This window comes from Acinonyx jubatus, chromosome D3 (assembly GCF_027475565.1).
Source record: "Acinonyx jubatus isolate Ajub_Pintada_27869175 chromosome D3, VMU_Ajub_asm_v1.0, whole genome shotgun sequence".
Taxonomy (NCBI): Eukaryota; Metazoa; Chordata; class Mammalia; order Carnivora; family Felidae; genus Acinonyx; species Acinonyx jubatus.
In genome coordinates this window covers 13,870,089-13,892,796 of record NC_069392.1, presented here as the reverse complement: position 1 = coordinate 13,892,796, position 22,708 = coordinate 13,870,089, and the positions used below count along the sequence as shown (strand labels likewise).

Below are 22,708 nucleotides of genomic sequence, written 5' to 3'. Positions count from 1 at the left end.
CGGCCCTTTACACAGGCCACCCTGGGCTTCTGCGGGCGAATCAGCCCCGCTTTCCACCCAGCCAGCCTTCTGAGCACCCCCTGAAAGGGCAGGCCTGGGCCAGGCGGTCCGACAGCTGCTTCCCAGCTGCTTGGCAAAGCCCACCTTCCCCGGGGTGGGAGAATCCGAGCACAGCCGCGGAGGCCCAGAGAAGGGAAGGGACTTGCTCGGACCTGCGCCCAGAGGCCAGGTCTTCTGGGTAAGCAGGATAATTTCCCTTTAAGTTTAAAGGACAATAATGATAGTAACTGAGGTTCATCAAGCTCTTGCTACATCACCGGCCGCATCATGAATAATTCACCAGCAACATGGCGCTGAAGGCCCATCCTGACCCTAAAAGTCTTTTCTCATCAAGATCATTTTTACAGAAGGGGAAACTGAGGCACATAGAAGGCAAATGATGGGGGCAAGATTCAAACCCAGGAAGCCAGACACCCCAGCCAGAGGAGGTAACCATTGTGCCACATGGTCTCAGAGGGACAGCGTCTCACCTGGCCCCTGATCGCATTGCTGTGGACAATGAGACCCTTTCAGAGTACTACAGTGTGGAACACACATACCCCCTTCTGGGTCTTTTGTCCCATGGGACGCTTCCCTGACACTGGAAAAGTCACATGCTTAACGTAAGGCCTTGACTTGAGGATCCCCATGGCCTTTCCAGCACTGTGGTAGGTCAGAGCCATGGTGGACGGGGACAGGGTGTGCCTCCCGCAGCTTCTCCCTCCCAACCTTGTGGGAACCAGTAACTCTCTTTGCAACTACAGGGCCCTGATGGATCGTGGCAGGGGACAGGAGTCAGAAGTGAAGGAGAGATGGTATTCATTCAGAACTCTTTATTTGCAACTTTGTTAGGCGTTAGAGAGCCGGCCAGTCAGGAACATGACACAGACACAGAGAAGCAGCCAGGGAACCAAGAGGAGTGTGGTCTATGATGAGTTGGAGGTGAGCCCAGGAGACTCAGAAACACAGAGGGGGCACTCACCCCAGTCTCTGGAGGTAAGACAGGTCTCCTGGAGGGAGTGATATCCTAGCTGAGATTTGAAGGAGAAGTAGCGTTTAGCCAGGGAAAAAAGGTTAGGCAGATATTCCAGGCATAAAGAAGAGCTTGTGCAAAGGCCCAGGGGTGGAAGACAATGGCCTATACTAGCAATTGTCAGTCACTTTATTCTCTATTTGGCCAAAGTCTGGGTCATGGCGGGGACAAGGGGAGAGGAAAGGCTGGAGAGATGGGCAGGGATCAGATAGGGATCCGCAGTTCATTCTATCTTGAGGACAACAGAGGGCCACTGATGGGCTTGGAGTAAAAGCATGGCAGGATTGATTATGTTTGTGTGTCAGAATATCACTCTCACTGCTCTGAGGAGAATGAATTGGATAGATGGGGTGAAGCTAGTGTAAACGTGGGGTTGTATCTTCTTAATTCTCCATCTTCAATATTATTACAGTAGATGGATGGATGGAAGGGAAGGAAGGAAGGGAGGGAGGAGGAAGGAAGGAAATGAATGAATGAATGAATGAAACCCATAAAACAAATTAATAGGGGTACCTGGGTGGCTCAGTTGGTTGAGCGTCCGACTTCGGCTCGGGTCATGATCTCGCAGTTCATGGGTTCGAGCCCCGCATCAGCTGTGCTGACAGCTGAGAGTCTGGAGCCTGCTTCAGATTCTGTGTCTCCCTCTCTCTCTGCCCCTCCCCTGCTCATGCTCTGTCTGTCTCTGTCTCTCAACAATAAATAAATGTTAAAACAATTTTTTAAAAACAAATTAATCAAGTTCAAGAAGGAAATATTTCAACTTAGAATGGGAGAGAATTTTTTTTATAACAATAAGAATGGAAACAAAGACAGAAAGAGCTGCCTTAAGAGGCAGTGAGCACTCTGTGTGGGGGGATATTGAAGCACAGAATGAGATAGGACTCAGTCTCACGGGGGTAAACCACAGCATTGGTATCTTACTTTGTATAGGACTTCACATTTCTAAAACAGTTTCATATTCTTTGTCTCTTAATTGTCATAACACCCGTGTATCTTGACTAGCATCCTGAATATTATCTCCTTCTCACAGATGAGGAAATTCAGATTCACAGAAGTTAAGTGACGTTTCCAACTAGTAAGAAACAGAACTTGCCCTGGAAGCCTTCTCACTCCCAGTCCGCTGCTCTTTCCAGAGAGCCCCAGCTGACTTCTGAAGTTGCTGCTAACCCTGAAATGATGGATTTCTTACTAGAAGATACTTATGCTTGCGCTCACAATAGAAAATATAAGGTCAGCTCCAACTTGGAAAGCTGATTCATCAGGACGGGCAGAGTAGCACAGTGGAAACAGAACAGGTTGGGAGTCATCAAAACTGCCTCCTACTGGCTGTGTGGCTTTGGGCAAGTCTTCTCACCTCTCTGAGCCTCAATTTCATCCAGAAAATGAGGGTTATTAATACCATTTTCAAAGGGTTGTTGAGAGAGACAAGGTATATAAAGGGCTGTATCAGTCAGGATTCTTTTTTTTTTTAAGTTTATTTATTTTTGAGAGAGAGAGAGAGAGAGAGAGAGAGGGAGAGGGAGAGCGGTAGGGAGGTGGGGGAGGCAGATGATCTGAAAAAGATCTCTGTGCTGACAATAGAGAGCCCACTGTGGGGCTGGAATTCATGAATCGTGAGATCAGGACCTGAGCCGAGTTGGATGCTTAACCAACTGAGCCACCCAGGTGCCCCGGTCAGCATTCTTTTGGTTGCAAGTGACAGAAACCCAACTCCAGACAGACAAAAGGGAATGTATCGTGTCCCTCGTTCCCTCTGTTCTCTGCTTGTCTCTTCTTCTCTTAAAATGGAACCCTCAGTCTCTCCTCCCACAGATGAGCCTCTTCCAAATGGCGTGGACAGAACCACCCTCAGCAGAGAGAGAGAGCTTCCTTCACCTAGTAACAGTGTATCAGTCCCAGGGAAAGCCCTTGATTGGTCCTGCTTAGTCACATGCTCACTCTGCAGGCCAATCGCTTTGGAAGAAGGGAATGAGGTACTATGATTGGCTACACCTTAGTCCTGCACTCACCACCATGGCCAGGACACATTACAAAAGGCTACTAAAACCCATTACAAACACCTAGGACAATGTCTGGAATGTAGTGGCTGCTCATTAAATGGGAATGTGGTTGGCACCATTTCCTGGGGGTGTCAGTGACAGCTTTGTTTGTAGAGAAGTCTGGAATTGTGACTTAAAGTCTTGGGAAAATTCTAGCTGGGAGAGAAGGTCAGCTACATACGCCTTGTTAATGCTAAGTTCATGTTCACCTCCATGGAGACCATCGTAGGTTGCACCAGCATCCTATAGGTGTCCTCTGTAAAAGAATTTACATGTAGCAGAAGTAAAATGGGGGTCTTGGGAGACAGCCGGGCCACTCACCAAGGGTTCCCACACCCTGAAGCATGCAAACTTGCTTCTGTGGTTATTACTCTTTTATTCACCCAGTCCCTTTCATTCATTACTTTATTCAACAATATTTCTGTGCACCTTCTCAGGCCTGAGGATTCAGCAGTGAAGAAGACACAGCCCTCATGCTCTAAGTCTAGCTGACTCTCAGTCCTCACTCTTTTCCTCACCTGTTGATAAGCTTTCAATGTTTACCTCACCAATGAGGGGATAAAAAGTTGACACACAAATTATGGTTCACAATGTATGTGGCTGAGTCAAAGAACTTGTGTTCGTTCAGTAACAGTTCCAAAATGATTCTATCTCTTCCCCTTTGGGAAATTTCTTAGGAAGGAGGCACATACCCATTCCATAACTCCCTGAGGCTTTCAAGCTGGTTCCAAGCCCAGGGATCATATGCGCAAGGTACATGCTCTTTGGCCCACAGATCACTCTTTAGATGTAATTCATTGCCAGCGTTTAAAACTCAGTAGATTTCTAAAATCTGAATCTGAGGCTTCTCTTGGGAAGCCAGAGAGACCTAGTGATGATGGATGCATGTTCCACATAGAAATGATTGGCTGGACCCATGTTGTATCCACCCCTTAAATAAGACCTGTACTCTCCCATTCTTCAAGGTTCCCACACGATGCATTTTTCTGAGTCATGATGCATTAACTGGCTGGTTCCTGCAGGCATTTGACAAGGTTTGCTATCCTGGGAGTAGAGAGCATTGGGGGAAAGTGTCAGCTTTGCCAAGAGTCTCTGCCTAGTCAAATTGCCTCCAAGCCTGCCCAGAACCCTTTCTCTCCGCCGTGGCTCCTCCAAAGCCTCCATGGAGCAAAAGACATTTAGCCTGGGGAGAGAGACAAGTGGCCTTATCCAGAGGCAGGTGAAGCCCAGACTTGCCTTTTTCACACTCTGTTTTCAAAACCCAGCCTATTAGGTGAAGCCACTTGAGGGAATAAAAGGCAGAGATTCAAGTGGTTTTCAGTGCATCAAAGATGAGTGAGTGTTTTACCCAATGTGTCAGGAAGGCAATTTCCAACATCGTCAGAATTACCTTCATTCAGCCTTTGAATGGCTGGATTCTCAGACTTCTCTGAGCTCAGAGAGCCTCTTCAATGGGCATATGAGAGCAGTGCAAGAAATGGATGGTTCTTTGGCTCGCTCTCAGGTTGGGGAGGGGTGTTCATCACTTTTGGGTGATTTGTGCCCATGGACTTCCAAACGCTAGCTAGAAATAAAGAAGAAATGATTCACGTTCTGATTCAGAGAGGGTTTATTAAGTACCTACTATGCACTTCAGATTCTGTCTACAAGACAAATCCGTAAATTACGTCACCAGCTCAGACCTCTTTTGAATCTTTATATCTTTCTACTTGACATTGCCATTTGAATGTCTCCCAGACTGCAAACATCCGTGTTCTAAATGCAGCTCTTTACCTGCCCCCGCGACACAGAAGACTGTCTCACATCTTCCCAGCTCAGGAAATATCAACTTCATCTCCGTAGTTGCTTAAGCTAAAACTTCAAGGTTGTTCTTGACCTCCTTCTCACTCATTCACAATAGCCAATTCCTTGCCAAGTCCTGATGGTTCTTTCTCCTAACTGATCTGCTCACTGCGTAGTTAAAGTACTGCTAGCTGCTCTAACAGATAGACCCCACACTCGCGGGGGAATCCATAGAATAGAAATGTATTCTTAGATCAGGTAAAGTCTAGTTAAGGACCCAGATGATGATTCGGGGACCCAGGGAGCTCCGATCTTATGAGTCCACCAACCCTCAAGGCATTGCTTCCAACCAATGGACAGAAAAAGAGAAGGCAGGGAAGACACATCTGCTTCTAGCCACTTGAGCCCAGAAGCGATGCCATCACTTGCATTGGTGAGAACCAGTCACGTGATGCCATCTAGATGCAGGGCCCCTGGGAAACGTGGTCTCTGGCTGGGCAGCTCCTTCCTAGCCACAACATTACACTATGGAAATAGACAGCCAGCCATCTCTGCCTCAGTTCCCTGCCACTTCCCCCATCTAAGCCCCTGTCATGTGTCACTTGGGTGACTGAAACAGTCCCCTTCTGGTCTCCCTGACCTCATTCCTATTGCTTCTCTAGTCTTTTCTTCACACAGCAGCCACAGTAGTGCTTCAAACCATATATCAGACCGTCCATATCACCCCCCACACTCAGAATAAAACGCAAACCCTCACTGAGGCGTGCAAAGCTGGATTAGCCTGGTCCCTGTGACCTCTCCCACTTCGTCTTCTTCTTCCCCCATCACTCGTGCTTCCTCCAGCAACCACCCTCATCACTGACCTGTTCTGTTATCTACACTCGGATCACCTTTCCAACCGGCTGATCTTCATCTTCCAAGACTCACCTCAAACATTAGCCATTTCTTCACAGAGGACTTTTCAGTCCAAATGGGACCCTTCAGGGAAGGGCTAGTTGAGTATTTGTGTGGCTCCTTATTTATGTCCTTTTCCCCACATAGGCTATCAGTTCCCAGAGGATAAGAGCAGTTACCTGTTCTCTTTACTGCTGTGTCCCCAGCACCTAGCACATTACCAGGTACATAGTAGAGCCCAGTACATATTTGTTGAATGAATGAATGAATGAATGAATGAGTGAATGATGAATGAATGAATAACATGATGTCATTGACTCCCTGGCACAACTAATGTGGTAGGCTCTATTACCATTCCCATTTCACAGATGAGAAGATAAGGCCCAGAGACAGGCAGTGGTTTTTCCTAAAGGCACACAGCAAGGAAGTGGAGAATCTACAGCTCAAAGCTCTTTCTAGCTGGGGCTCTCCTTAGCAATCCTATTTGGAGGTACTTGGTGAGACTTCTCTTTGTCTTCTCTCAGACCTCCATTCTCTTCCCACTTCCCAAGATCCTGGGAAACTCACCACTCCTTCCGATCTCCTCTGGATCCTAGGCAGGTACAGCTCATGGCAGGCACTCCTCCTGTATCAGTCAGGGCCCTGGCAAGAGAGGGATGCACACTCAAAGTGTGTAATCAAAGAGAGACTAATGAAGAGTCTGTTTATGAAGGTGCGGTCATGGTCAAGAGAAACCAACAAGGCGCATACAGGAACCAGGACCATGGGAATCCTCACAGAGCAAGAGGAGGGAGCAGCCAGCAGAGTGAGCTGTGTGGGAAGAGCTGCCTTTAACAGAGGGACATATCCACTGTTCCCCCAGCCCACAGGGAAGGACCCAGAATGGAATAAACCCACCCTCACTGTCCTCCCAACTCCCACTGTTCTGCCCATGCTTTCCACTGGCTGATTCCAACCAGAAGCTGGAGGCAAGGGGCTCTGCTGATTGGATCAGCCTACAGGGGAACCAAACAGAGATGCTGAAGTGGGGTGAATAGACCTGAAGGAGCCAACAGCAGCCCATGAGACTTTCAGGTTGGAACATAAGAGGTAGCGCCATCCATTAGGGTCTCTTTGGTTTCAGGCACCAAATGACTCTGGCAAAACTCTAGCAAAACCAAGAATGTACTGGAGGGATTCAGGTAACTCTAAGATTTCAAGAAAAAGCTGAAAAGCTGACCCTCAGGGGTAGGAACCCACACTCCAGGACTGTACCTGAAGGGGGAGGGGAGTTCCCCAAAGAAAATTGAGGCACAATTGCCAGAAGAAAGGATGCAAGGGCCGGGCCCACACAAATGAATGAATGAATGAATGAATAAAAATAAAAACAAGAGATGTCCTCACAAGACTCACTGCTACCAAAAAGAAAATAAAACCAAGTCAGTTGAGAAGCTAATGTCTCATCAAACCTCAGAAGGATCACTCATTGGTGCTCAATCAACATTTGCAAGTTGGAAGAATAAATGAACCAAGGAATGCTAAAGATGGGCTTTACCCAGAGGGCATTGGAGATGTTGAAGTGTTTCCAGCTCAGGAGGTGGCATGGTCAGATTTGCATTTTGGAAAGGTGTCTCTGATCTGCATGGGGAGACTGGACTACAGTGGGCAGGGAAGCCGTAGATGGGATGCCCTAGATGAGCAAGATGGCAGCTCAGACTGGAGAGCGGTCATAGAGAAGGAAAGACAGAGTTTGAGGGTTGGGGCACATTCGGAGCCTTTGAGACTATAAACCTGTGACAGTTGATCAAGCTGCTAAATAAATGCAGCTTAGAGCCCCATCAATGGGCCTGGATGGGGCAGCTGCAGCCTTGGTGAGGTGATGAGGAGCGCTTGATGTGAGCAGCTACAGCTACTGATATGCTAGTAGCTTGTCAGATGCTACAGTCACCTCTAACCCCCCCCATAGCTGTGGACTCCCCAGGCCCATGCCATGAACCAATATGAATATCCCTCTATCTCCCAAGATGATGGAGACCCAGTCACTGGCCCCCAGGATCTTCTGTTCTGTTGGGCAGAGGGAGATGGGCACAAGGATAACCTTGCCACCCAAAGAAGGACTAGGGGATCACCCAGAATCATCTGGCAGGTGCCCACGCTCTGCTTACAGATTTCTGGGAAGTATGGTGCAGCCCAGAATTGAACTCTGGCTGCAGACACATGACCTGCTTCCTGCTGAATCCTGAGCCACACAAAGTTAGGCAAGGGGCTAATTCTGCATTGGACAAAATGCAGTCTCCAAGGGGTTCCAGAATGTGCCATCACTTCTGGGTCTTTGCATATTTCTGGAGTTCCTCCCCCTTCCCCTGCTCTCCTCCTCCCTTCCCTGGGCCAACTCCAATCTTCGCCAGACTTCGGCTTGGAAGTTACACCCATGGAATAGGAGTTTCTTTGTCCCAGGCTGGGTAGGCCTCCTTCCTGCTCCCACCACCACCACCTCCCATTATTGCCCACGATACCCTGCCTTGTCATTGTGTGACCTTGAGCCGTTCCTTAGCCTTCTCTGAGCCTCCCTTTCCTCCCCCCTGGAAAACAAGGTCATAATAGTAGCCTCCTAACAGAGTCTTTATGAGCCTTAAATGGTGTGGCTCTTATAATGCATCTAGGAAGGTACATAGAGCAGAGCAAGCAGTCAGTGTTAGCTGTCACTGGCCTCAGCCACTTCTCGGTCAGGAGACTTACTGCAGAATCTGCTACAGACCTTTGCTTTCCAGAGGCAGAGGATTCTCCCAAGACCTCGGATGGCCCCTCATTGATTCTGGCAAGACTCCTACTAGTATTGATCAAATATGGCTGCCTTCGTCTCAAGGGTGTTCATTGGCCCAAGAACTGTGTGCATGGGTACCTAACAGATTTCTGAACGAAATCGTGGATACCTTTCTCGTGGCATCACCTCAGAGAGGGGTTAGCAGTCCTTGAAGGGCTTGGAAAAGCCTTCTTTTATATACTGAATGATGAGGTTTCAGAGGGATGGTGGGGTCTGGAGCCAACGGCCAAGAAAGAATACTTGAGATGTCTTTGGTGCAAAAAGGGTGATTTTATTAAAGCATGGGGACAGGACCTGTGGACAGAAAGAGCTGCACTGGGGTTGTGAAAAGTGTCCTGTTATATAGTATGGAGCTGGCGGAGGTAAAGTCAAGAGGAAGTTTCTTTTAAAAAAATTTTTTTAATGTTTGTTTATTTTTGAAAGGGGGGGGAGGGAATGGGGGAGGGGCAGAGAGAGAGGGAGACACAGAATTTGAAGCAGGCTCCAGGCTCTGGGCCGGCAGCACAGAGCCTGACTCGGGGCTCGAACTCACAAACTGGGAGATCATGACCTGAGCCTGAGATCGTGACCTGAGCTGAAGTCAACTGACTGAGCCACCCAGGAGCCCCAAGAGGAAGTTTCTTAAAGGGATTTCCATATGCTAAAGAAGACTCACAGGAGGCCTAGTTATTGTCAAGCTAAGGTTGTTTTTCCCTCCAGCAAAGTATTATCATTAAGACAGTAGAGAGTTCCTGGAGATTAGGCTATTGATAAGATTGCTTTTTTTTTTTTTAATTTACTAAGATATTTGTAAACTGATGGAGACTCAGTGTCTCGAATGACTGTGATCTCTTACCAGTTAACCATTTGTTTTCCCCTTTCCTCTGTTCTTGGGGCAGCCAGGAGTGCCTGAGGGATGTCACACACCTATCCCCCTTGTTGGTGGGGGAGGGTGGCGTGTGCCTGGCAAGTATGCTTCCTTGGCCCTGAGCTTGCTTTATGCTCCCTCATCACTGAAGATGCTATCCTCTTCTATGCTATTATTCATTGGTTACATAACTAAAGGTTTTACTTCCTGTGTTCATCAGCCCTTTATTGAGCACCAACTGTATGCACATCCTCCAAGAGATCTTTTCTGCCACCTTACCTACAATTACCCCCGGCCCAGTCCCCTCCCTGCCCCTTGCCCTGTTTTTGTCATAGTATTTATCCCAGTCTGACATCGTTTTACTTGTTTCTTTGCAGATTTGTATGTCGTTTATGTCTTTACTTATTTTGTGGTCGGTCTCCCAGACCAGAGCGTCAGCTTCTTGAGGGCCAAGACTGACTCTGCTTTGCTCACTCTTATGTCCCTGCAGCCTAGAACACACAGTTAGTGCTCACTGAATATTTATCAGATGAACACATGCCAAGCACTGGGCCAGGGATTTTGCAAGGGGAAAAAAAATTTGAACAATAAGATGTGGATTCTGGCTTCAAAATGCTTATTCATGGGGTGGTCAAGAAAAAACAACTACAATTCTGGACAGAACTTGGGTGTATTCTGAGAGAGAGAGAGACAGAGAGAGACAGAGAGAGAGAGAGAGACCTTACCATTCCCCAAGGGCAAGTGAAGAGAGATGGGTAAGAGACTCCTATACTGACCACAGTTAATTCTTCACTGTCTGTTTCCTCTCCTGGCCTAACTACAGATTCTAAATGGACAGCAGGGACCATGTCTGTCTGGTTAATCATTAATCCAGGCACAGGATGGAATGTGGCACATAGTCGCTCAGTCAATGTCTTCTTTTACTTTTAGTTGGGAGATTGAGACTAGGGTTGGAGTGCAAGGGATTTCTTTGGGAGGTGATCCCAGAAAAATATGTGTTATCATGCAAGTTACCACAGTGGGAAATCAGAGCTTAATCCCGCAGGGGAGGCTTAGGAACCAGTGTAGACCACACATCTCAGAGTTACCTTACTCAAGGGGACTTATGTCCCAACTCCTGTCGGGCAGCGGTTGAAAGCACTCTAAAGCGGGCGGGAGGTGGGGAGAGTATGCTAATCCCCACCCCCCGACATTTCTTCTGCAAAAGAGGAAAGGTGCTTCAAGCTAGAGTTTGGATCAGTATGTGTGAGAATTGTAGATGCCAAGAAGATACAGGTGGGGCACTGCTGGAAGGTGCTACAGTAATTGTTTATTGAATGAATCAATAATGGACGTTGGTTGGGTGCCTACTACATGCCAGGTGCCTTGTAGCTATTTATTAATATGATTTTCAAAGCTTTTGAAAGACAGGTAGATACTGGGGCTCAGAGAGGCTAGGTAACTTGCTCAAGGTCGCACAGCAAACAAGAGGCAGAGCTTAGATTTGGCCCTGTCTTGTCTGGTTCCATGCCCATTCTCTTTCTTTCATAATGTCAGCTGGTGGGATACTCTGGGCTAGAAAATTCAAGAAGGGTCACTGTTTGTCTCATTCATCTTGTTTATCTGTCTGCTTTTTGGCTCCAGGTGTGGGTCAGCCCAGCCTTGTCCCAAGCTTCAGCCAATGAACCCCCTTGCCCTGAGGTCACTATAACCCTCCAGGGCTTCACTTCAACCAAAATTCCCCCCTTAAGATTAGTGGGCTTTGGAGTCCAATAGATCTGGGTTCAAATTCTGGAGCTGCCACTACTTAGCTATGTGTCCTTGAGTAAGTCATTCTACCTCTCTGTGCCTCTGTTTCTCCCCAAAGAAGGTCAATGATACCCAGCTGCAAGGTGGCTGTGAAGATTAAGAAGGATTAGCATGGCCCATAGTAAGTGCTCAAGAAATGGTAACCATGGCAATCTCCAAGAAGTGATGCTTACTTATTTGTCACTTGCTACCCTACCTTGCTGTACCCTGAGCTGCTTCCTTTACCCACTTCCTCCTCAGTATCAGCAACCAACATGTAGGGATTTCATTGCACAGACCCTGGAGCCAGTCTTTCTGGGTTCAAATCCTGGCTCCTCCACTTAGCAAGTGAGCAAGAGGTAAGGTGTAGGAAGTGCCTGCCATGTTATGAGTGCTCACATGCTACTACGTGTCTATCCAAGTATTTACCACCATCATACTTCTTGTTATTGTCATCATTAATATTATCTAAAAGTCCTGTGAGTCAGCAAAATACTATTAAACACCTACTGTGTGCCAAACACTAGGTGGAGCGCTGGGGCCCAAGACATGAAAAAAACAGGATCCCTGCCCCCAAGGAGCACTGGATCGGATGGAGACGCAGAGCCAGAGGACAATGAATACAGAGCAAACTGATCAGCACTGGGACAGTGGGAGGGCCAGAAGAGCATTGACATCACATCCAGTGAAAGGCCAAAGCGTCCAGACCCTTCCCTGTGGACCCCCAGACACAGCTTTCTCTGAACACCCTGCTATCCCCTCTGTCCATACTTCTCACTCGGCTCCAAAGCTCCCACTTCCTGCCCTACAGCATGGCTAAAGCTCTTGATGAGTCTTTATGCTTCTCCTTGGCAACCCAGCCGTAAGCCTTTCAAGGCCAGGGCAGTATCTTAAGTTTCTTTTCTATGCCATGAAGTAGCCAACACACAACGCTGCCACGGTTTTATGGATGCTGGCAGGAGACATGAGACTCCTGGGTCAGAGACATGGGATTTCATTACTCCTAGCAATAGTAGTAACCAGGGTATCAGCATTTGTGTCAGTAGCCCAAACCCCAGTTCCCACAGGGCAACACAAAGAGGACCAGGTGTTGTGGTTTGGACAACAGGAGAGGAATCTCACATTTAGAGAAACTGAATTATTTATAATGGGAGTAAGCAAACCTGCCCTTTGCTCTTGAGGAAGTCAGTGTCTTTTTTTTTTTTTTTTTTTTAATGTTTATTTTTGAGGGAGGAGGGTCAGAGACAGAGGGAGACATAGAATCGGAAGCAGGTTCCAGGCTCTGAGCTGTCAGTACAGAGCCCGACATGGGGCTCAAACCCATGAACCATGAGATCATGACCTTTGCCAAAGTCAGAAGCTCAACTGACTGAGCCACCCAGGCACCCTGGGAGTCAGTATCTTTATTATACAGGACAGTAGGCATGCCTGCCTTTTGCTCTGAAGGGAGATACTATTTCCATTTTTCAAAACTGTTATACAAACATCTTGAAAAGAGAGTCTGGAAAAAAGGCAATCAGTGCCTCTTCTGGCAAGACTTGCAGAAATGAATAAGATAGGTGGTCTTCCAACAGATATAGATGGATGGATGGATGGATGGATGGATGGATGGATGGATTGGAGGATGGATGGATAGATGGATGGATCAGTGGATGGATGGATGGATGGATGGATGGATGGATGGATGGAAGAATGGATGGATGGGTAGATGGATGGATGGATGGACGGATGGACAGATGGGTAGATAGATGGGTGGATGGATTGGTGGATGAGGATGGGTGGGTGGGTAAGTGGGTGGATGGATGGGCATGAGGATTAAAAATTGTGATGCTTTTTAAGCTTTATTCCTAGAAGTCATAAGCACTTCAGGGCTTCCTTGGAGGAGGATACAGCAGTCAGGGATCTTGCCTCCTCCCCAGTGATTTCTCAGGAATTCCTCCTTCACTTATTTTATATATTGGCTTCTGCCTACAATTCCATTTGGAAATTTAAAATATATGTATTACCACAGCTAAAACAAGTTTGGAAATCATTGGTGTAGAAAAGTAATTCTCAAACTTAAAAATGTGTCGGGATCACTGCAGGTTTGTTGAGACTCAGATTGCCAGACCCCACCCCCAGAGCTGCTGATTGAGGACCACTTTTGCAGAGAAACTGTCCTGATTCTTCCATGCAAGAGAATTCAGTTTTTGAGTGCCTGGGATGTACTAGCAAACTGCGAGGCATATTGAAGTCTATACAAATGGATTCAGGCATGGCTCATACTTCTCAGAGATCTTCTAGTCTCGAAACAGAGACAAGAACCCCCTACATATTAATAATAACAATAACAATAATAATAATAATAATAATAGGAGAAGGAGCTCTCACTGTCCGAGCATGTTCTATGTGCCAAAGACCATGCAAAGGGCTTCACATGCATTATCTCAGTTAATCAGCACAATTCTGGGAGGTAGGGACTGTCATCACCCCCATTTTGACAGATGAGAAAGCTGAGGTACGGAAAGGGTAATTAACTTGCCTAAGGTCACACAGCTAGGAAGTGGCAAATCCCAGGACTAACTCCAAAGCTTTTAAATCACACCATATCCTTGCACACTCCCCTCTTCCACACAATTAGAGTATAAGACAGTTCGCTTGAGTGTCAGATTAAATAAATCAAATGCCAAAATATATGAAGCTAATGGAGCTCTAGGCTGTCAGGCTGAGAGAAAGAAAGTGGGTTCTCTCATTAAGGCTTTAAAAGACAGGGTAAGGCCAGCAGAATCGCTTTCTGGGGTTCAGGGCGGTGTAGACTGCAAAGCATGGCAGGCTAGCAGGCTGGACTGTGAACTTGTCTGACTTCCTCGTTGTACAAAGTCCTTCAGGAGCCAGGAATCCTGCCTGGGGGTTTTGGTTGCCCCAGCCCCTGACATAGTGCCTGGTATGTAGCCCACCAAAAAAGAGGAGACAGCAGATGATTAAATGGACACTAGAAGACGCCATGAGAGTTCCCACACCAGTCGTTCTCGAGTTTGTTTTTCGAATGAAACCTGGTCTCTCAGATTGACAGACAAAGAACAGACCAGCTCAGAATGGAGGGGGAGATAACGGGGTTCAGGGCACCCTTCCCCACCCTTCTTCCTCCACCTACACAAGACACTGCTGCAGGAGCCAAGGGAGTCCTAGAACAGAGAAGGAAGCTATGCTCCAGTCCTACCCCCTTAATTTTATAGATGGGAAAACTGAGACCCAGAGAGGGGAGGGGCCTTGCCCAAGGTCGCACAGTGAATGGAGGACAGAGTCAGATGAGAAGTCAAACACGTTGGCCTCAGGTTGGTAGTTTCCAGAACACTGAGCTGGCATTTCCATCTGCTCCTGTCTCTACCACCTCCCCATTACCCTTCCCCAGGGATTGGTCTCAGAAGTTTCCTAACTCTTAGAAATAAGTCCAAGTGTGTCATCTTTTCTATGCATGTCTCTGGTATGGGGGGGGGGGGACAGAATTGCTAGATCGCTGCTCTGATGGGGGGAGGGAGCCGTCATTGTTGCTGAGAAGCTGTGCCATTGAACTCCAAGTATTTGCAAGTGGAGGTTGAGGATCCAGCCCAGGTCACTGGGGTGGCCTCGCTGGCATGGAGTAGCCAACCTGGGACCAGAAGACCGCCTGCCTCAGTTTCCCCTGAGGAGTTTGCTAAAAATTTAGCCTCTTGAATCCTCTTCTCCCCCCTCCAAGACCTACAGATCCGATATCTATGGAGGCGCAGTCCAGGAACGGGTGGTCTTCTCAGGTAAATCTCATGCCCCTGGCAGTTTAAGGACCACTGCTTTATGTTCCTTTTTTTTTTTAAGTTTGTTTCTTTATTTTGAGAGAGAGAGAGAGCATGCAAGCAGGGGAGGGGCAGAGAGAGAGGGAGAGAGGGAAGTCCATACAGGTCCCATGCTGTCAGCACGGAGCCTGATGTGGGGCTTGAACTCAAACCGTGAGATCATGACTTGAGCCGATACGTAGAGTCGGATGCTTCACTGACTGAGTCACCCGGATGCCCCTGGGACCACTGCTTTATGTTCTGATTAAGACCTGCCTTGCATTCAAACATCGACACCGCCAGGTGCTGAAATCCATTCCCTTGGTCAGAATTCTTACACTGATGGCTGACTTTGAATGTGAATGCCTTTAGGTGGACCCTGCACTCCAGTTAGCCACAGGTCTTACCGCTCCCTGATGTCTCACGGCCAGCCCACCTCATCTGTTCCCTGGAGGCACTGGCTTCCCCAGGTCTTTGCCTTCAAAATGCAAATACTTTGATTCCCATTCACACCCCCGTGTGACAGGCTATCAAACACTCCAGGGTTTGGAGGAGCCTGAGATGTGGCACCTCGGGTTGAGATGGGGGAGTACAGGAGGGGGTCCTGTATTGGGGGTGCAGGGGAGAACAAAAGGACTAAATAAGGCTCCTTTTGAGTTTTCAGTTCATATTCTGGGGTGCTCAAGACGCCCACACTCTAATGCCCCCACCTTCACATCCTTTTTGGTGTCTCCTCTATGGACAGACACTGCAAGACTGAGTGGCAGCCAGAAGATACAGACAGCCCCCAGGATGACCCAACAGTCTCATGCCATTCAGGTCAGCTCAGCGTAAAGGGGACCCAGGCCCGGAGGTCCCCAAAGCTGAGTGAACAGGAGCAGAAGGTACCTGAAGAGTCTCAGGAAAACAGGAAGGCTATAGTGAAGGTTTAGCGCCATCTGTCGGTCATCCGGGGAACTGCCTCTGCCGAAACGGCTGCGTAGAGCAAAGGGCAGCTGCAAACTTGCCGGGTTTCCCTGGGCAAGAAGTTGCCTCCATTTTGCCCATTAGAGCACCTGAAAGACCATTGGTTCAGTTTCTCCTGGCCTTTCCAAGGTTTTAGACTCTTTTAAAAAAGCTACTCAATACTGAAAACCCTCTACCCCAGAAAAGCGCACTTGGGCTTGATTTTGTGTATACTTCCAGGAACCATCTTCTGGTTCAGATCACTCTTCTGAGACTGAGAGATTCCAAGGGGTTTGTCCAAGCGCCCACAGCCCATTAGTGACAGAACCAGGCCTGGAAGCCAGGTGTTCCAGCTTCAAATCCAGTGTTTCCTAGTCCCAGGCAGCCTCTTTAAGCCTTAAAGGGCTCCTCCCTCTTTCTTCTCTGCAGGAGTCCTATGAATGAATGTCTACGGGGGGTGTTTGACCAGTCAGTAGCCATCCTGGGGACTGTGGCTCCCCCACCCCTCGCAGGAGTTCTAGGCCCTCAAACAACCTCTTTCCCTGCTCCCTGGCCCTGCTGGCCTGCCCTCCCACAGATGCCCCAGTGCCACTATGGTGACCCACCCCTCTTAGGGGCACCAGAACCAGCATCTCGAGCTGGGAGCCAGGACAAGGATCTTATAGGCCACTAACAGGCTGTTGCCCTTGGATCAATCACCAAACCTCCCTGGACTTTGGCCTCCCCCTGTGTAAAATGCCACGGCTGGGGACAGCCATCTCTAGGGCCCTTCCGCGGGCTGCCCCTCCCACTCTGTGCAAGACTGACCCACAGGCATGATCCTTCATAAGCATATCTAAGTGACTTCCCAAGCCAGGCACCCAGGGACAGGGTCTAATTCTTTTCCAGAATTAGAGGACCTGCGTGGGTGGGCGGGGGGGAGGACAACTTAAGGGAAGGGGCATCTGTGTGCAGTGGGAGCAGAGGGAGGACACAGAGGAGGCACCCCCCCCCCCGGGTCTTTCAATACTCCCTGTGGGTCTCCACCTCAGGACAGAGAGGCCAACCAAGGGGCATTGCTGGCGAATGGAGGGGTGGTGGAGGACAGGGAGTGGCTGGGAGGGGCACAGCCTTTGGTATACAGTTGGTGGCTAATTAGGGAGCTATTGCCATTTCATGGCTGGACCCCAGGAAGCTCTTCATTCATTGATTCAACAAACATTAATTTGGTTTCTGTTTGGAGCACAAGCTTTCCAACTTGAGCGTGGACCAGCCTCTCCTGGAGAACCTGCATGAAACACAGCTCGCTCGGCCCCCACCTCGGTGTCTGCTTCAGCAGGTGTGGGGGCAGGGCCCAGGAACTGGTAACTAAGTTCTAAGGGGATGCTGAGGCCTCTGGCCCAGGGAACATGCTTTGAGAAGCACTGACTTTGAGTGACGGATGAGACAGACCCTTGCTACCCTTGTGGGGCTCTTAGCAGCCCAGCAGGAACCCAGCAAATATCCTAAAGTGGGTTTCCTCAAGAAAAGGCAAGCGCAGGGCATTAGGGGGGCCCAGAGCAGGAGCCTCCCCGGAAGAGGGGGTGTTAATGCTGAATCCCGAAGGCTAACTAGAAGTGGCTCAGCAAAGCAGCAGAAGGGGGAAGTTTTTGTTAAACACTTACTTAGAATGTGCCAGAACCCCTCTCATATTCCTCATCTAGTCTTCCCAGTCAATGGGAGGGAGGCAGGATGGACCCCACTTTACAGATGAGGAGGCCGAGGCTCAGAGAAGCAGAGGACTGGCCCAAGATCACGCAGTGAGAAAGCAGTCCCAGTCGGCCTGTGCATAGGACACCTCCCCAGCTGCTGCACCCCTCCCCGTGCTGCTTCCCACCCCCCTCCCTTCCCCTGGGGGGAGCTGCCACCCACATGCAGCTGCTGCCCGGCCTGCCGCTGACCAGCCGCGCTCTGCCGCTCTCCCCACCCCCACCCAAGCCCTTCAAGTGTTTTCGCTGCTGGGTGAATTCAACAGATGCCTTTCGATCGCAGCCTATTAAATTAGCCCCTCTCTGCAGCCAAAAGAAGATAATTATGTTTTCATTAGCCCTGGATAATGTATTACCCCCTCAGTGGCAGCCACATCAGCCAACCTCCTCCTTCCCCCTCCTCCCCTTGGTCCTGCTGGAGCACTGCGCTCCCCTGGGCTCACCTCTAAGCTGCTGGGTGGGGACTGGTTCGGGCCCAGGGTGGCAGAGAGGGGGGGACAGGCGGCAGCCTCCTTTCGGCCCGGCCCGCAGAGGCCTTTTACACACCCACCATCCACACGGGGATTGAGGGTGTGGGCCCCAGAGAAGCTCCAAGAATAATTGTTCTCATGGTGACCATTTATGGAGAGCTTGCTCTGAGCTGACCCCTGGATGTGTCATAGCTGCTTGACTCCTACAGCAGTTGGGGAGAAGGGTGGCTTTACCGACATCCCCCCCCCCACCGCCCCATTTTAAACACCACGGGGGTCCTGTTGGAATCAGCTTAGAGTGAATGCCCAAGCAGCCTCGGAGAGGAAGAGACATCAGGGGGCACCACGCATGAGCAGCTTTCGGGGACCGCCACTCCACATAGTCCCGGGACGGCCACATGGCTGTGAGTCTCTGGTCCCAGCGCCAGTTGTTGAAGCCCTCCGGGGTCCATGCCTGGCACAAGCGAGGGGAGCCCCCCAATGTCAGACACGCCCCCGCCATCCTGAAAGAAGGTCTATGACTTAGTCACTCTCTTTCTCCACGAGGTGGCGGGGGCAGGGAGGGCAGGCAGGGAGGGCCCCACTTCGGGATCAGCAGGACCTGAGTTCTCATAGTTGCTTTTCCACCAATGAACTGGGTGACCTGGAGCAAGCCTCTGTGCCTCTCGGAACCTCTGCTTCTCCGCCCCCTCCCCAAATGTACGATGGGACTAAGAAAAGGAATCATCTCTTAATTTTTATGATGAGCCCATGAGATCTACCTATAAAATGCTTGGTTCACGCTGACAGCCATTATTCTTTCTACTGTGAGGACTATATTGTCCGAGTCCCCTAAGCTGATGGCAATAAACACAGTAAAGGAAGGGGAGTCTCTGCCTAAACTCCGCCCCCCCCCATCTCTCTCTCCTTCTCTTTTTCTCTTTTGCTCTCATACCCGCACGCAGGACCCCTCAGGACGACAAGCTCCCACCCTGGGCTCCAAGGCTCCGTCTCCCCACACCTCTGTCTGGAGAGCCATATTCGGGGGACTTTGCTGTCAATTGCACCAGGACACCTGGCGGTGAGGACAGACCTGAAGGAGCAGGGTTTCTGTCTCCCTCTCCCCAAACCCAGGCCACCTCTGCCTTTTGCAGACATAGCTCAGCCTGGGCCCTGACCCCACCATCTCGTGGCTGCCCATTCCCCACCAGCCACCGCTCTCCCCAGATCGGGGCAACTGGTTCTCCAGGAGAGAAGGTGCCCCGCCTTAGGCCTATTTTGGGCCCAACCCTGCACGCAGGCGAGGTAGCTGCTTTGAGCAGGTGAACGGCCAGCCCAGCGGAAAAGTGGCTTCCCTTCCCCTGGCTTCCTGATTTTCCCCAGTTGCCATGGTAATTGAGGGGAGCAGCATTCTGAGTCTGACACCACTGAGAGCCTGTGCTCAACTTTGAAATGGTTCAGGCCGGGGAAGCTGGAAGGACTCAGCTGCAGCCCCACGACGTCCCCGGGGTGCCCCATCCAACGTTTACATACACTATTAGTCTCGGCATTGTTACTATCTTTTCTGGCTACTGTTTACTGAGCATTTACTATATGCCAGGCATTTTTGCCAAGAGCTTCACCAGCATCAGCTCATCGTACACATGTTCCCGACGACCTCAGGCCCATTTCACCACTAGGGAAACTGAGGCTCTGGAACTTGGCCCATGTGGCACAGTCAGGAAGTGGCAGCAGAGCCCTGGGGCCCAGAGGGAATTTCTGGCGTCTTCTTTCCAGGACGAAGCAAACAGCTCCGTGTACCTGCCAGCTTACTCCTTATTCCTTCCTCCCCTCCTCATCCCCCCCATACCTCTCTTTCTGGCCCCAAAGTCACACCCCCCTCTCCGGAGCGTCATATGCAAGAGGATCTGAAAAGCATTTCTTAGTGACAAGGGGGGGGCGGGGTTCTTTGCCTCATCTCTGCAGAACTCAGAACCTGAAGAGGCTTGTTTCTCTCAGCAAGGCTGGTGGGGGAAGTCAGATCAAGCCACCTGGAGCCAGGTGGTGTGTGTGTGTGTGTGTGTGTGTGTGTGTGTGTGTGTGTGTGAAGTCTCCTCTCTTTCCTTGATTTGCTGTTTCCCCAAGAGTGTGTGAGCAGCAGTAACAGTGAAATGCAAAATCCTTTGCAATCTGCCCAGGAAAAGACAGCTTTTGAGACGGGTTTATATGGTTACCCATATGTTAGAGCCCCTAAGAAAGGGAGGAAAGCTTGGATCTCGATCTTCTCCTCCCACAGCCCAGCCCCGGCCCTCTCCCCACCTGCAGGCCCACTGGGCCACAGGTGAGCCAGGCCCCTCCCCAGCTGCCAGGCCTAAGTGCTGCTCCGGAGAAGACCAGAACAAGGCAACGTTTCCAGAACTGGCTGCTTCTGTCCCAGTCTGCCCACCCAAGAGCCAGGGCCGGTACCCAAGCTGCGACCTCCTGCGGGCTCCTGGGGGCTTCCGGCCACGCCCCGCGTGGGGGAACCGCGGGGCCCACTGTCCCGTTAAGGAATCCTATCCAACACTGATGCAGAGACCGAAAGAACCATCCCCGCCTCCCATGGGGCCTTGTCTGCCCCCCGAGAGCTGCCCTGTGGCCACTGCATTCAGCCCCCTCCAGGCTCCCAGAAATCGTCGTGGTGTGTGTGTGTGTGTGTGTGTGTGTGTGTGTGTGTGTTTCCTGATGGGGGAAAAAAATGGAAATTAGGTTATATAAAAGATGTATGCTTTGGAGCCCAGAGCGGCTCTTTTAATGAGGGTTGCGACGTCTCCCGCCCCACACCCATAAACCAGCCGGGTTGGACGTCACCGCTAATTCGTTTCAGCGATGATAGGATAAAGGAGGGACATTAAGAAATAAATTCCCCCTCACGACCCTCGCTGAGCTCACGGCTCAGTCCCTACATATTTATGCCGCGTTTCCAGCCGCTGGGCGAGGAGCCACTTAGCGCGGCGGCTCCTCCGAGGGGCGGCCAGGCGGCGAGCGGCAGCCGGGCGGCCGGGGTGAGCCAGGGGCGCACGCGGGGAAGCCCGCAGCCTCCGTCCCGAACTTGGGTTCGCTGGGGCGGAGGGAGGGGAGGGGACTCGGGAGGGGTGGGGGCTTGGCGAGAGGGGGCGGGGAGGGATCAGAGAGGCACAAAGCGGAGGGGAAGGGGGAGGGACGCGCGCGGCTCCCATCGGGAGGTGAGTGGGTGCCACTGGCGCCCTCCAGCCGCGCGGGGCGGCGGACCGGGAGGATTCGGAACCGCGAGCGCGGCGGCCGCGGGCGCCCGGGAGGAGGAGGTGGAGAAGGAGGAGGAGGAAGAGGAGGAGGAGAAGGGCAGGCAAGCGGACCCGCGGCCGGGCGTGCGGGCGGGCGCGCAGCGCGAAGAGGCAGCCTCGGCGCTGCCCGGCTCGGCGGCAGGTGAGTTCTCGGCCCAGCCGTCCCGCGTCCCCTCCCGGTGCCCTAGGGCTCCCCGCCCCGGCGCCAGCCCCGGGAGTGCACGGGAGGCGCGGGGTTTGCCGCGCGTCCCAACTTGGTTTGGGCGACCCTGTTTTCTCCTCCCAGCGGGCGGCCCCAGGCCGGGGGCGCCGGGCCGGGGGTCGACGCGCCCGCCGCGCTCCAACTTTGCAGGGACCCGCGTCCCTCTCGAGCCGCGCGCTCGGCTGCGAGCTGCGCGCCCGCGGTAATGGCGGACCCCTTGGCACCGCTCGCTGTCCCCGGCGGGCAGCCCGCGGCTGGGGGACGCCGCTCCCCGCGGATCGCTGCACCTGCCCGGCCTCAACTTTAAGCTTTGCTGCGCGCCCGGCCCTCCGGAGGTATGGCACCTGCGCGCCCGCGGTAATGGCGGACTCCGCATCGCTGGCCTCCTCCGGCGGGGGCCCGGAGGCTGGGAGGGCTCCGCTCTCGGGAAACGTCCCTCCTGCCTGGCTTCCAACTTTGCGAGGATCCTCGTCGCGCGCCCGCGGTCATGGTGGGGCCGCCTGCACCTCTTACTTCTCCAGCCCGGGCGGGATTGGGGTGTAAGAGCGCCGGCTCCCAGAACCTAGGAAAGTTGTGCCTCTCGCTGGAAAAGAGGCTCTGGGGCTCCCGGCGCGCGCGTCCCCCGGACGGACGAGGGGCGCGCTCCGCGGTTGGGATTTGGGACCGGGCAGTGCACTGCGAGCAACGGCTTTGCTTCCAGGTGATCAAGGGTCAGGGCAGGGTCCCCGTGAGATCCAGCTTCCAGGACCACCCGAAGGTCCCTTGGGCCCGAGGGTCCCGACAGGGCTGTCTGGATTGCGCCCTAGAAATCCTGAGACCCTCGCCTCCATCCCGGGGTGGGGGACGGCACTGCGGCCGGAGCGCCCCGGGCTCTCTGCGGGCTGGAGACCGTGCTGCCTGCGGTGGGCACCCGGAGGGAAGAGGTGCACGCTGACAAGGCGTAGAGTGAGGACTGGGAGCTTCCGAGGGCACCCCTGGGCTCCAGTCCTAGATTTACCTTTTACCGGGTGTATGGCCTCAGTTCTCTTGTCTGTAAAATGGGAAAAGCAATTCCTTTCTCGTGGGGCTGTGGTGAGGATGTTAAAAAATTATGAATGTGAATAAAGTGCTCA

At 51.4% G+C, this 22,708-nt stretch overlaps 1 protein-coding gene and 1 long non-coding RNA gene across 3 annotated transcripts in view; one reads left to right on the top strand and one right to left on the bottom strand.

The window, feature by feature from the left end:
• The window catches only part of NOS1 (nitric oxide synthase 1), a 181,365-nt gene that overhangs the window by 49,241 nt on the left and 109,416 nt on the right, over positions 1 to 22,708 (top strand). The gene's annotated exons all lie outside the window — the stretch shown is intronic.
• LOC106971711 (uncharacterized) lies at positions 2,517 to 18,216 on the bottom strand. Its single transcript, XR_003415510.2, has 4 exons — positions 18,108 to 18,216; positions 15,881 to 16,047; positions 6,355 to 6,429; positions 2,517 to 3,367 (listed from the first exon to the last, which is right to left on the bottom strand). It is a non-coding gene; the product is annotated as an uncharacterized LOC106971711 (long non-coding RNA).